At 43.1% G+C, this 13,954-nt stretch overlaps 1 protein-coding gene and 1 long non-coding RNA gene across 11 annotated transcripts in view; one reads left to right on the forward strand and one right to left on the reverse strand.

Annotated features, from left to right (window-relative positions):
* The window catches only part of LOC120306026, a 69,780-nt gene extending 67,811 nt beyond the window's left edge, over positions 1 to 1,969 (reverse strand). The window contains exon 1 of the long non-coding RNA XR_005556156.1: positions 1,738 to 1,969. This is a non-coding gene — a long non-coding RNA (uncharacterized LOC120306026). The remainder of the gene's footprint in view (positions 1 to 1,737) is intronic.
* A 684-nt stretch (positions 1,970 to 2,653) lies between these two features.
* PLXNB2 (plexin B2) overlaps positions 2,654 to 13,954 on the forward strand; it is a 404,398-nt gene continuing 393,097 nt past the window's right edge. For 6 of the 10 annotated variants that reach the window (XM_039338498.1, XM_039338541.1, XM_039338548.1 and 3 more), the window contains exon 1: positions 2,654 to 3,836. The gene's annotated coding sequence lies outside the window, so the exon portion shown is untranslated. Of the gene's footprint in view, positions 3,837 to 3,963; positions 4,098 to 13,954 lie in introns of those variants that run through there. The other 4 variants (XM_039338488.1, XM_039338522.1, XM_039338506.1 and 1 more) reach the window with 4 other exon arrangements.

The following is a 13,954-nucleotide window of genomic DNA, read 5'->3' on the forward strand; positions in this document are numbered from 1 at the left end:
ATCTGTTTGGTTCTGCAGGTTTTGCTTTTCCCTCTCCTCTTTTAATTCAAGCGGCAGGGGAAACAGATGACAGTGACAGCAGAGAAAGATGACTGAGGCTTGAAGGTGACAGAGTCCAGAAGGGGTTACAGCGATAGCAGGGAATGGGTTCGTCGCTCCCTGCCACCTCGACAGATGCTGAGACAGGAAGGAAAGAAGAGATCCTGCGCTCCTGCTGTGATTTGCTGAAAGATCGCGCTTGGGAACAGGGGGAGGGAAAGGAAAGGAAATGGGCGGCGAGGGCGCGGGAGCGGGGGGAAGCCAAGGGCAGTGAAAGTATTGTTTCCTTTATTCGTCTTGAATCACTTTCCCTTGTTCTTCCCCCGCCCATGAGGGCCAGGAAGGAGAAACAGCCACTAGTCCCCAAGGCCAGGGACAGCGAAAAGGCTGTCTTTAGGAAATGGCTTCCGGGCGTTAATCTCTAGCAAAGCTGACCGGGCGGTCGTGGGAACTGCCTTTGATTTCGATGCTTCTGCGGCCAGGCTACAGCCCGGAGGAGTGGGAACCGAGCAATAAAGCCCAGGCGCCGCAGCTCTTGCGAAAGGGAATGTCGAAATAGACTGGGACAAACGATTACTCCTACAGACTACGTTGCCCTTGGCCATCCATCCATGTCAAGATGGAGCAGCCTGAAAGAGATGGTGGCAGGCGGTGGGAGACAGCGCTGGGCTAGGCCTATTAACGAAGCTAAAGTCCTGACCATCCTCTAGCCATAAGTCTGTGGGTCTTTAGTGTTTTTTCTCCCGAGAATGGTGATCTCGCGTCACTGCCTCATGCAACAGATTGAGCCAATGGATTAAGCCATGATGTGCATGATACGGGGATAAGCCTGCTATTGGAAGCCAATTAATGATCTGCCATGATATGACACCTAGCCAATTGCTGAATCCAACCATGATTAATCAACCATGGCTCATGTGCCATGTGAATACTGTCAGTATGTAGCCTTACGCAAGCTATTAGTCACAATCTAATTCATGATGTACTCCAACTTCAACTCTAATTAAAAAAATTAACTTGTTTTAACATTGTTTTGCTGCTCCAGTAATGCGGCTCTGAATTCTTGGGGGGAAGCCATCCAGAAATAGAGGCATGGTTTCCCTCTGTTTTGGGACAGAAACAAGGTAAAACATTGCTGCATTCAAACTTAATTATCATTTTCTCCAAAACAAGCCCCACCTCCACCACCTGGAATCTTTGTCACCACTGCTGCAGTCTTTGGCTGCTGCTAAACCCGGTCTTAAAAATGCAATAACCAGTTGCCAAACATTTTCCCATTGTAATATTGAAGGCTACTATAAAAATTACAGAGATAATATATGGGATGTATTTTGAATGCTTGAAATGCATTGTTTGCCATCTAAGTATTATTATTACAGCCTAGCAACCTGCAACCATATGTGAGAAAATAAGTATTGTGCTCATGAAGCCTTCATTAAATAACTAAGGCTATAACAGTAAGTACAATTATAGTAACAAACTAAACATACTTGGAAATCGGGGCTACTTATTTCAGTGGGATATACAGCCAAGTGAATGCTAGTAGATTTTAGCTATTCTAGGATGACACTCTTGTCACTGTGCTTACTTCAGAGTAAGCATGTAGAATGTTTCAAGTTGATAAGAAATCTATATAATGACACAAAGTATATAATTATATATATTCTATTACTCAAATTTATTCTTTAAATGTCTCACCTTTCTTTTGTTCAGGATCTCATAAATTCCATCCAGCCACAACTTTCTCAGTTTTACCTCAACTCACTTTTCCTTCATGTATTTGGCTTGCTATTTAACTCTCATCTTGACTTCTCCATCTTTGATACAGTTCAGATTTTTTTATTCAATCCACATTCATTCATTTGTCCATTCTTCACCTTGCCTCTTCTTCTAATAGATGTATTTCTTAAATACTCCATTCAATTCACTTTTACAAGTCTCCTCACAGCCAACTCCTAAGTGTGTCAATATACTGCATGTACCTTTTGTATACATAGGCACTATAGGGTGAGGTAAGTGTTGACACTGTAATGTCATGACCTTGAGATGCAAAACAGGTTTTGTGCTGTGTCATTTCATTGTCTTTTGGCTACTTACAGACACTGATGCTTAGAGACAGACAACAATAGCTGAAGCCCTACCCTTGCATAGAAGAACAAGCGTTATTATAGTTATGGAATAGGAACAAAATGTCCCAAAGCTGACCTGTCTTTTTACCATTAGTAGGAATGCTGACAACCTTTATCTATTTTATCTTCCTAAGAAGTGTTGTGTGAATACTTAAGTAACAGTCAAAATAACAAACTTTCTAACGCTGCCAATCCATTGTATTCCAATTTAAAATATCTGGTAGCTATGCAAATGTCACAGTAGATGGCACCACTAGCCAACCTTGGCTGACCTTGGAGAACAAGCTGGGTTGGATCCGTTTGATAGGTAGTTAAACAGGGGACCACAAAAAAATGAAATCCCAGATCTGGGAAATAACAAAGAAACAAAGGAAACGATACTGGATTCCTATACCAGCTGCTCATTGGGTTCCCAGGAAATGATATTATCTTATGAAGTCTTTATTAATTTTTTTAAAACAATAGTACATCTCCAGGATTTTTTTCAGATACAGATCTTCACATCCTGGAATAAAAAGTCATCATTAACGAGCAAGGAAACTGCCTATAGGTGATAATTTGTAACTTCACAACACATGGACAGAAATTTTCCATGTATTTCTGTGCAAATTTCTACTGACAGGAGTAAAAATTCACAGCGCTGTTAGGAAGTGTAAAGAAGAAAGCAAGTCACACTTAAACTATAATATTTTGAATGATTTGCGGGGTGGGGGGGGGGAGAACTCTTTCCAATTTTTTCAAACACCAACGCGCTTAGGAGGAAGAAAGATACTCGGCCTTTCCTCAACTAGCCGCTTAGAGGAGGGAAAAGCTCCCCAGCCGTCTGGTCGGACGCAAACTCCGAGGCCCTACAGGTCCCAATTCAGGTTTCCAGGGCCAAACCGGGCTGACACCCACGCGGCCCTCCTTCATCTCGCATAGCGGCGCTTCCTGGCACCAGCAAGCCGAAGCCTGAGCGCCTGGCAGAGAACCCAATGAGGCGGAGAGGGAGAAGCGAAGAAGCCCCTTCCCGGCGCGCGTTCCGTGCCTTTTTATCCGGAGATTCTAGTCGCGGCTACCGAAGATCCCACTTTCTACTGAGGCGTCGGGCGCTAGAGGGCGGGCGGAGAGCTTTCCTTCTTTCCCAAGCTGCTTGCTCGGCTTTGTTATTTCTTGCCCTCCCTTCCCCTCCCCTCCCCGGCCTGGTCCCTCCATTTCCTGTCTGGCTTTGTGCGGGCGACGGATATGGGCAGCAGCCTCTTCAGGTGTGTCTGCTACGGGCTGATTTCCTCCTTTCCCGCGGCGGGGCTGGCAGGAGGGCGCGAGCAGAGGCGGGCGCTCCGGCGCATCATGTGATGAGCCCCTCGCTCTCCCTGACGGTGCGCCTCATTCCCGCCCGCCTTTCCTTTTTCGTGGAAGCCGCCGCTTTCGCTCCGACTTGTGGAGGCGGCTGTCTGGCTTCAAACGACGGCAGCTGACGAGGTTGCTGCCTCCTCGCGACATGGACAGCCCGCTGAGCGCGGCGATTACTGCCGGTCCTTTGAGCTGCCTCCGGGAGCTGCTCGGTTGAGGCGCAGCCACTCGGGAGAGCGCGGCTCCAGTGTCGGGCGGCGGCGGCGCCTGCAGCCGAAGAGAGCTGCGCACACAAAGGCGCGCCCGGCTCGGCTCCTCCTCAGCCTTCCAACTTGGGTAAGTTTTCCTCCCCTCCGCTCCCCCTCCATTTTCGGTCCCCTCCTTTTCACAAAGGGAGGCTCCACCTGTTGAAAGCCTGGAAACCCCTCCCGGGATTGCTGATTTGCTGATCCGCCGAGCAAACAAACAACCCAGCCTCTCGGAAGCGCTCGCTCGCCGCTTTCCACTCCGAGGACGGCTTCAGTCGGTGGCCCGCGCTCGTCTGTTCGCTGGAAGGAAGTTCGGAGCTTCAGGACCGCTGGGAGGCAGGCAGGAAGGGTAAAGAGCACTTGATCCCCCTGGTGTATTTCAGTGTAGCGATTGCCGCTCCTTTTTCTGCTTTTCTTGAACGAATAAGCGACCGTCCTTCCATGTTTGAACAGCAGATGGTTTCCATTAAGGGCAAACTCCTGGCTTTCACCGCCGAACTATGTATCGGCTGGCGGTGCTGTGATTCAGCTCGTTGGAAGCATCAGGTTTAGTTACATGTGAAACTTTCTCGAGGTCTGTGGTGTGAAAGAGATTTCCCTCTTCCCATCGCGCTTGTCACCATTAAATGCTTAGGAAAGGAAAGGATTGGATTGAGGAATTGGGGATGGCAAGAAGTTTTTCAGTTCCTTTTCAGAACTGTGGAAGAAAGATTTTTTTTCCCTAGAGTTTGTGCCTGTGAATACTTTCAGCATATCAAGCTGATGTTATCATGCCTTAGAATCCGCCAGAGGTATAGAATTACACAAACCCTTTCACTCAGCTCCCATTCATTCCTGCTGGTGGGAGTCATTGGTTTGAGCAGCAATCAGCCACTTGGACTTGAGATCTCTGCCCCTGTTTTGACACAGTCTGAGACTGAAGGCAGATTGGGGGTTTGGAAGGCAGGTTGGAAAAAAAGGCAAAGGTTTAAAAGTAGCTCATAAAACACTTCTCTTATTTTGCTGAAGGGAACTGGGCTTTGTACTCCGTTTGTGAGTCACTCAGTTTATTTGCTTCGGAACAGGGTAGTTTTGGCTTTGGGGGTTTTCCTCTGCAGTTATCCAAGTGAGGCTTCCATGCATGAGATTGTGACACCTGCAGTTTGTATGGAAAGGTATTTCATTGGCTTGGCAATTAATTAGCTGCTAAAGGGAAGATAACCCTCATCCGATTAGGGTACACATACTACAAAATCAATCTCTGTGCTTACTTGAATATTTTATGCCCACACCAAAGATACACATTAATAATCCAGTTGTGGATTTTAAAATTGGCAGCTTTACCCACTATGTTTTATGTTCTACTCATTCTATCTGAAATTCAGCTGTCTCTAGGTGGCCTAGAAATTTAGATTGTTTCTCAGCTGCTTTCCCAAAAAATGAAAGGCAGTTACTCTCTTTAACTTATGCTCGCCTGATTTACCTGGCTAGACTCAAGTTTCTATAGTATCTCTTCCCACAATCCAGCGTATCAGCACATTTTGTGGACAAAAATTGCTGGTTCTTTTTTATTTCCTTTTTGCATCTATACAGATATTACAATGAAGCAAGGTGCCTCTAGAGCAGCAATCTTGCTGTGGTGTAGGTAATTGCATTTTGGACAGGCTTACTCAGAAGCATACCCTGTTGAACTTCACATGTGGAAGCTATAACAGGCATGTATAGGATGAACTAGTTTAGTATTCCCCACCCTTTCTGTTTAGATATTTTCATGTTTAATTTTTAAAGAACTTTCCTTTTCCTGGTGAATTTTGGATTTATTCCTAACACAGAATTGACACAGTAGCATCCTTCCAGATGGTGATTGCCAAAAAGTGATCAGTGGGTTAGAGTCTAATTGCTTCTCACATGCTGGGCTTCTAGATCATGACATAGCAAGGTTAAAAATACAATTTAGTGCATAATTGAAAATAGTACTAGCATAACAACTCCACCATAAAAAAGGAGGAAAAGCCTGATTTTGAAGAGGGAAAGATGAAACAAGTGACTGGGAAACTGGGAGAAATGAAATAATAGCACTTCTCCTTTGAGTTACAAGCTTTTGTGATAAGAGTAAAACCTAGGGATGTAAATGCTGAAATAATAACAGGTTGTGTCTAGACTTAGTCATCTTGAAATCAGTGGAACTTGTCCAGGGCCTTTTTATAAATCTGAAAGACATAGGGTGCTGTGTCCATTTCAGTACCACCCCCTCCCCACGTGCTTTGCTGCATCCAATATTGTATGTGTAAGTGTGTTAATTTTAGTTTAATATTTTGTCCATTGAAGAAGTTGCTGAGTAACTAAGAATGTGTGGAAAAGACTTTAGTAACCCAATATATTGCAATACAGTTGTTATCACTGTGCTTCAAAATATTTGTGTTGATGTCTTGATGTTGATCCATCTCCAGTTTCAAATGGAATAATTTAATCAGGACTCTATGTTTGAGATTAAAGCATCTGCTGCTATTCTGCCCCTCCACCTTTAGAAGACTTTGACTTGACCCCATGGTTGAGCATCATTTAATGCTATTCTGGAAAATTCTTTGCACTGTTTCCCATAGGGCAGATATGGAGAAACTATAGGGTATATTTATAGTTGATAAATCTTGCTATTTGAACATCAGTTATTTTTATTATTTCACTTACTAACATATAGGCTTAATGATAAGTAAAAGAGATAGTTTGCTTAAGGATCTTTCTTGCTCTTCCCTCTATCTATTAATTATTTTCTGGTGAAATCATACAGTATAGACCAGGGGTATCAAACTCACAATGTGATGTGTCATATTGTGACTTTTTTGCCATTTCCGGCAATGGAGTGGGCGCGGTTTTGCCATGACACATCTGGCCCATGGGCCGGCAGTTTGACACCTAGTATAGACATAACAAGCTAGGTATTTTTCTTGTTTCTGGGTTAACACATTGCTATTATGGTTTGTAAACCTTGTTTTGCTAATATGTCATGTGAATCCTGCCAATAAAATAATACATTCAGAAATATATAATTATGCATACCTTGCTTTAATGTCATATATGTACAAGGATATAGGTTAGGAATATGGATATAATAATTCCTTACAAGGTATAAGAAAATTATTTGAAGATGTCTTTGATGTCAAATTAGAAAGTGATTGATTTTATGAAGCCTTTCCTTGATTCCTTTCACTTTAATAATTTCAAGACTACAATAAATACTAGTTGGATTTGATCTCTTCAGCTTTGCTTCACTCCCTACAGCCTTGGCTCAGAGTTCATTTGGGATTGCTGCCTAAATATTAAAATGGTAGGTTTCTTGCTAATTAATTTGGGCCCAATCCACTAGGATTTTGTTTAAGTTGCATTTAAAGTAATAGAGGCTGCAGAGAATGATTATTGTTCTCTTCCCAAACACTCCTCATTTCTACAGGTGGGATATATTTATTATTTACTTCGGTTTTTTAAAAAAAATGTATCATACTATTCCCCAAAGAACATAGACATTTCAACAATAATATAAACCAAAACAAAGTAAAACAACACCTATCTACCTATATCTTCAAATAGACATCATGATAACTGAAAAACATTTTGGTCTATTGAGCTTCATGCAGCAAGGATACATTGAGAGAAGATATTCAGAAGATATTCAGAAGTAATGATTCTTCAGTTCATTTTATTTATTTATTAAATTTCTATACCTCCCATCTCACTTAAGTTACTCTGAGCATTTACAACATAATGAAATCATATAAATAGTCGAATAAAGGCATAAATTAAAACAATTAAAAGTATTAGAACATCCAAATAAAGATCAGGATACAAAATTCAAAGAACTAGGAGATTAATAAGGAGCAGGAGATTCACAGGCCACCAGCCATCCCCAGGGCTGCATTATATTTTTGGATTCCCATGCTAATTGGCAAAACCAGGTCTTATTACTCTGGAAAACTTGAGTGGGGGCTCCTGGGGGGATAGAATAGTCCATAGGGCTAGAGCAGCAACTGAGAATGTTCTCCTCCTATATCGTTCCAGCCAAAACTCCTTGGCTGATGGGAAACACAGCTTGTCTAGCTGGGATATGTCAATGTTAATTGGGACAAGACTGTTCCTCTGGTATTCTGGTCCCATACCATGAAAGGCTTTAAATGTCCTTCAATTGGATCCAGAGGCAAATTGGTACCCAGAGCAGCTTGCATAGCTTGTGTTATATGCAACATCCTAGGGGCACCCAAAACTGCTCGCACTGTTGTAATTCTGCACCAGTTTCAGCTTCCAGATACTCTTCAAGGATAGTCCCAAGTAGAGCATATTGCAGTAGTCCATCTCAGAGATGAACAGGATATGATTCACTGAGAGGAGAGCTTCTTGATCCCGGAAGGGATGTAACTGGCATACAGTCCAAAGTCCAGTAAAGGCTCTCCCAACTATGACTGCCACCTGTACCGCAAGCAAGAGTCATGAGTTCAGGAGCTGCCTACCCATAGTCACTCTGTCTTAGTAGGGTTCAGATGAAGCCTGTTATCCCCCATCCAGGCTCCCTTGGACTTGTCAGGGCACTGAGAAAGGATAGCCATAGCATATTACTTTGCTTTTAGTTTTAAAGGGAGCTGAAATGAAATGAAATGAAATAGGTATTAATACAGATCGAGCAGAAAGAGAAAGAAAGGATCCAGTTGGCCTGTACCAACCTACAATCAGGCAACAGCTTTTTACACTCAATTTATATTGTAGATTTTGTTAAAGTTGGGCCAACTCCATTTAGAATATTTTGTAATAATTGTAGAGCTTTATCACTTGTTTGGTCCTACTTAAATTGGGACCTTCATTTTGCTCTATAAGAAAGACTTTATTCATGTTGAGAATGGCGTGGCTCATGTGTGCAAAGTCTTTGTGTATTTTTTTTGTGTGTGTTTCTACCTATTTGATTATAGTGTCAGAATGGATTTGTTCTCATTATAAACTTTGCTAGCCCTTGCCTCAAGGTTCTATTTTTAGTCTTTAGGACTGCAGTCATTTTAACACTTTCCTAGGAATAATCTCCATTAAACTTAATAGGGGTTTTTTCTTGATAGACCTGCACTGTAAATCTCTTTTAAAAATCTCTGATCATTCTTATGCCTCATATTTTGCATTAGAATAGAATATCCAAGTACAATTCAGACTGCTTCTTATATAACCACAGAGGTTTTTTTAAAAAAATTCAATGATTCTTTGTTGTATTGCAAACTAATGAATTTATCTCTTCACTCTTTACACACAGTTTCAACAAGGTTAGGGTAGCACATGGGTCGGCAACCCGCGGCTCCAGAGCCGCATGCAGCTCTTTCAACCATATCCTGCACCTCCCTGTCCTCAGCCACCACGTGCAGTCTGAAAAAAAAAGTGGGACTAAAAAAGTTCAACCAATCAATTCAAACTTCTCATGAAGTTTGAATTGATTGGTTGAACTTCTTTGGTTTGTAGGACTTCCTTCTTCAGACTGCACATGTTGGCAGCAGAGGAAGAGCCGGGAGGATTGCTGGAAAGGTCTCTGTCCTCCGGAGCCAGAACCCGGGTAAAGAGCCATGGGTGGCCAGTCTTGGGATGCCTCTTCCCTGACCGGTGGATGTCCCCTCGCCCTGCTCTGCCACCACCTCTGTTAGTCCGGGGGTGGAGGGGTCACCAGGGATCTCTGTAGCTTCCCTTCTCCGCCCGTGCCTTTCAGCCATCTCACGGGACAGCGGATCTCTGTGGCCTCTTTTGAAAGATTCCCCTGCAGGGCCTGCCCGGTCCCTTTTCCACCTGCTGTGCAGTCTTCTTGGCCATCCTCCCGTTGCTGCTGCCGCTACTGGTTGTGCTGGGTGAGGCCAGAGAGGCGGCAGTGACCAATGCCCCTTTTCCATCCTCCCACTGCCACCACCGCTGCTGGTCGTGCTGGGCAAGGCCGGAGAGGCGGCGGTGACTGAGCAGCCATGCCCCTTCACTGTCCTCCCGCTGCTACCGGTCACAAGAACTTGTTGATGCTTGGCTGGAGCATCGGACTGAACTGCCACTGCATGAAGTTCGCCTGGCTGCCGCATGGCTTTCCACCATCTGGCCCCATCTCAGCCCCATCGGTGGTGCCTTCCTCGGCTGCTTTTGGGGAGCCATTGGTGCTGCAGGAGGAGACCTTGGGCTGCAATGGTGGCGGGGCCAATGGCAGGCCGGGACCCCCCTCGTCCCTGCAGCGGCACTCCCCGTTGCCGGTGCGGCCACCCATGGTGCACCCGCACTGCAGGGAAGCAGCGTCCCCTTGGCACCCTCCTCTTATGATGGCAAAGTGGCCGAGGATGTGGCAGGGGCGGCGGCTGGGCCGAGGGCGGCGGGGACCCCCGACGATGCTGCAGTGCTGCCACCGTACTGCTGCCACCGGAGCCGCTGCCTTCCGTCCTCCCCCTCCCCACCCGTTCGGCGCCATCTGCCTTTTGTTCTCTCTCTTTCTTCATCTGGAGAGAGAAGGAGAGAGAGAGAGAGAGAGGAAAGAGAGAGAGAGAGAGAAAGAGGAAAGAGAAAGAGAGGAAAGAGAAAGAAAGAGAGGAAAGAGAGAAAGAGGAAAGAAAGAGAGGAAAGAGAGGAAAGAGAGGGAGAGGAAAGAAAAAAGAGGAAAGGGAGAGGAAAGAGAGGAAAGAGGGAGGCGGAGACAGGAAAGAGAGAGAGAAAGAGAAAGGAAAGAGAGAGACACACAGAGAGAGATCCTTTTGACATCTAAAATGAAGATAACACTGCATATATCCTTTTTTACCTTTATTTTACACACACACACACACACACACGAGAGAGAGAGAGAGAGAGAGAGAGAGAGAGAGAGAGAGAGAGAGAGACTATTAAAGATAAAAAAGGATATATGCAATGTTATCTTCATTTTAGATATCAAAAGGGTTTTGCGGCTCCCAGTGTTTTGTTTTTGGTGGGAAATGGGTCCAAGTGGCTCTTTGAGTGTTTTGGGTTGCCTATCCCTGGGGTAGCAGATCAGTACCAGTTGCTAGCAGTTTGGACAGCAAGTCCGTTATGGACCTGCTGGCTTCAAGCTTATAAATGTGCAGTATTTCAGCGCCCAAGTTAAATGAAAATTTGGAGGAAAGGAAGACTTTTGCTGCTGCCATTAATTGAGATTCAAAAATATTTTCTAGTCTATTAGTGGTTATTAAGAGTTCTAGTAATAAATACAAACTATTAAGTTTTGTATTACAGACACCTATTAAAGATCAGTACAAGGATTTGATTAACATACATAATATACAAATTTAACATGTCAAGTTATTTAATCATTAGGGCAATATTTTTATTTACTTTTTTTAAATTTATCCTTGCAATTAATGTATTTGATTATGGCCAATTTCTACCATGTAAACTATAACATCATGCAATAACAGTATAGTTTTTTCTTTTTAAAATTCATCCACATTTTTTAAAATCTTTCCAGTTTTCATTTTCTTTTTGCTGAAATTTCTTTTTTAACCCTTTTGCAAGAACAGTATGTATATACCTACTCACACCCACACAGATGTACATAATAGGAGCAGAAGTGATTCATTCATAAAGATAACTAAATAATTGAGAGAAACACTGTTCTTTCTCATTGCAGCTCACTATGATGATGTCATAGATCTCTGAAAAAGATTTCCTGAAATTCTTGGTAAGGCAAGACAATAAACATAACTCTACAGATAATTTGTCCTACTTTAAAGTTCACATAGATTCAACAGGAACTTTTTCATTACTCTGACTTCACTAGGTAGTCTGATTGAAACTGTAGCTTCTACAGACTTACCTTGTTATTGCTTGGCTGTTTAACATCACTTTTTGACATTGTTCATTCAATAAGCTTGATGTCCAATAATTGTTAGATCAAAATTTTAAAATAGATCATTCAGTATTTTAGCTGGATTAGCAACATTGCTAGGAAGTTCATTCCATATAGAGTTCTGAAAAGGAGGATCAAGCTAATTTTATATAAAATCTGGGCATCGAATAGTGCCTGCACCTTTTACACTTTGCTTTTACATTAACTGGGGTTAAAAATTCTAAATCAAGTTAGAGTTTTTGGTCATCTGATGGGGGATGACAGATCCCTGCCTAGAATGGCCATGACCTTTGGTTGTGCCCTCTTTTTCAAAATTAGGTAGAAGAGTTAATTTTAGAAAAGTTGGTTTTAGTGATCTCATCAAGTCTACAAACTGTAAACTTTTGTTATTATGCCTTTCCAAAGATATTAGCTAATCTCAGTCTATCTAATGATAATATTTTTTAACAAGCTTTAACAGTTTTCTGTTATGGTTCTGAAATACATTTGACATAAGTTGCTATAATCCTTCTGTCGAAACATATTTGCAGCCTGGTCTCTTGGAAGTAAAGAAAATTTGTGCCTTTTAGTTTAGAAAAGTAAAATTGTGCAGGAGGATAAATTGGTGACATAAAAATAAGTATAATCGGACATAACTGAATGATGGATAATTCAGTAAAGCACTTTGTATATGAGAGTTTTCATGATTACTATAGCATTTTAATTTTCCTTGAACTTCTCTCTTATCTGTAATAACAGAAATAGTAGCTTCATGGGTAGTAATACATAAAGCAATAATAATAATAATAAATAAACATTGCAGGCTTTTGAAGCACTGCCAAAATGCTGAAGCAATGTTGCCAAATACAATATTCTTCACGGCAGTGTCATAATATGAATAGATATTTTTCTTCTAGTTGTGCTTTCATTCTTCAAACTGAATAAACCTCTATAGATGAATGTCCACTACAGGACAATGCAGTTATCGTATTTAAGGCCTGATCATAGTAATTTTTATTAACTACAGAAAGGTAGCCTGTAGAACAAATACTTTTGGATGATTTATAGACAGAATATGCAGTGAAAAGCAAAATGAAACAAAGAAATACTTGCAGTGCAATTCCTTTGCCAGTTGTAAAATTTCTGAAATCACTGAAATAAAGTGATGAAGTTTATGCTGTATGTTTTGACCCAAAACTAGTTTTCTTTATATATGGCACTTTTGATTTCAGTGTCCAAGATTTTCATACTCTGCACATGTTTAAAGTGAAATGCATAACCTGAAGCCAGAGATCATGTTATCTCTGAATACCTTAGATATGGCTCCAGAATCCTTTTATTAAATTGTAATTTTGAATGAGATAAAACACAAAAAGCATTAAATGAATAACTAAAAGATGTGTTGTTAATAATCATAATTAAATTAAACTTAATTATATGTAGAATCATAGCGATGGAAGGGATCTTATAGGACAGTGATGGCGAACCTTTTAGAGACCGAGTGCCCAAACTGCAACCCAAACCCCATTTATTTATCGTTGGGTGCTGGATGGGCGTGGCCCACTGGGTGGGTGTGGCTGGCATGGACATGGCCTACTGGGTGGGCATGGCCAGCTCGACATCACTTGCATCAGGGGCACTTGTGGGGAGCTGGGCATGACTTGGGCAGATCTGAGGGTCTCCAGCGGAGGGGGGATGGGACTGGGGCGAGTGCCAGGTCATGGTCCACTGGAGGAGCCTCACTGATATTAAAGAGGGTGGGGGAAGAGATATTAAAGGGGGTGGGGGAAGACATGATATCAAAGGGGGTGGGGGCAGTGTGTGTGTGTGTGTGTGTGTGTGTGTGTGTGTATGAGACAGAGAGAGATCCCCTTTTTAAAGTTTGCTTACTCTGCAACACTTTTCTTTCCCAACACTTTTGCTTCCCTGCTGGCTCCATCTCTCTCTCTGCCACTTCTGTCGCCCAGATCTAGGGCTGCAGAGTGATTTTGCTCCCCCCCCCATGGCCAATCTGGGCAGCAGAAGTGTTTTTGAAGCCTCTGGAACGCGCATCCATGGCCGTGGACCAATTTTACGGCGCTCCAGTGGCCCGATCCAGGCACTGAAGGCCTGGAAAATACGGCAGGTGGGGGAACATGCAATTCACGCAGCTGTTGGTGAAAGGTGCCAGCGGCAGGGCAATCTGCGTGGTGGGTGGGGGCTTTCACATCCCCCTGCAGCCGATCCAGGCAACAGAGGCCTTTTCCAGTTCTCCAGAGCCTGGGTCGGGCCACTGGGGCACGGCAAAAATCACTCCAGAGGCTTACCTGGACTCGTGCTGGCAGCTGCCTCCACCATCCAGCCCGGATCCGCCCAGCTCTTGCAGTTGCTCTCTGGCTGTCAGTGCAGAGAGAAAGAGAGCCGAG

Source organism: Crotalus tigris, unplaced genomic scaffold (genome assembly GCF_016545835.1).
Source record: "Crotalus tigris isolate CLP2741 ecotype Arizona unplaced genomic scaffold, ASM1654583v1 scf7180000017549.6302385, whole genome shotgun sequence".
In the NCBI taxonomy this organism is placed as follows: Eukaryota; Metazoa; Chordata; class Lepidosauria; order Squamata; family Viperidae; genus Crotalus; species Crotalus tigris.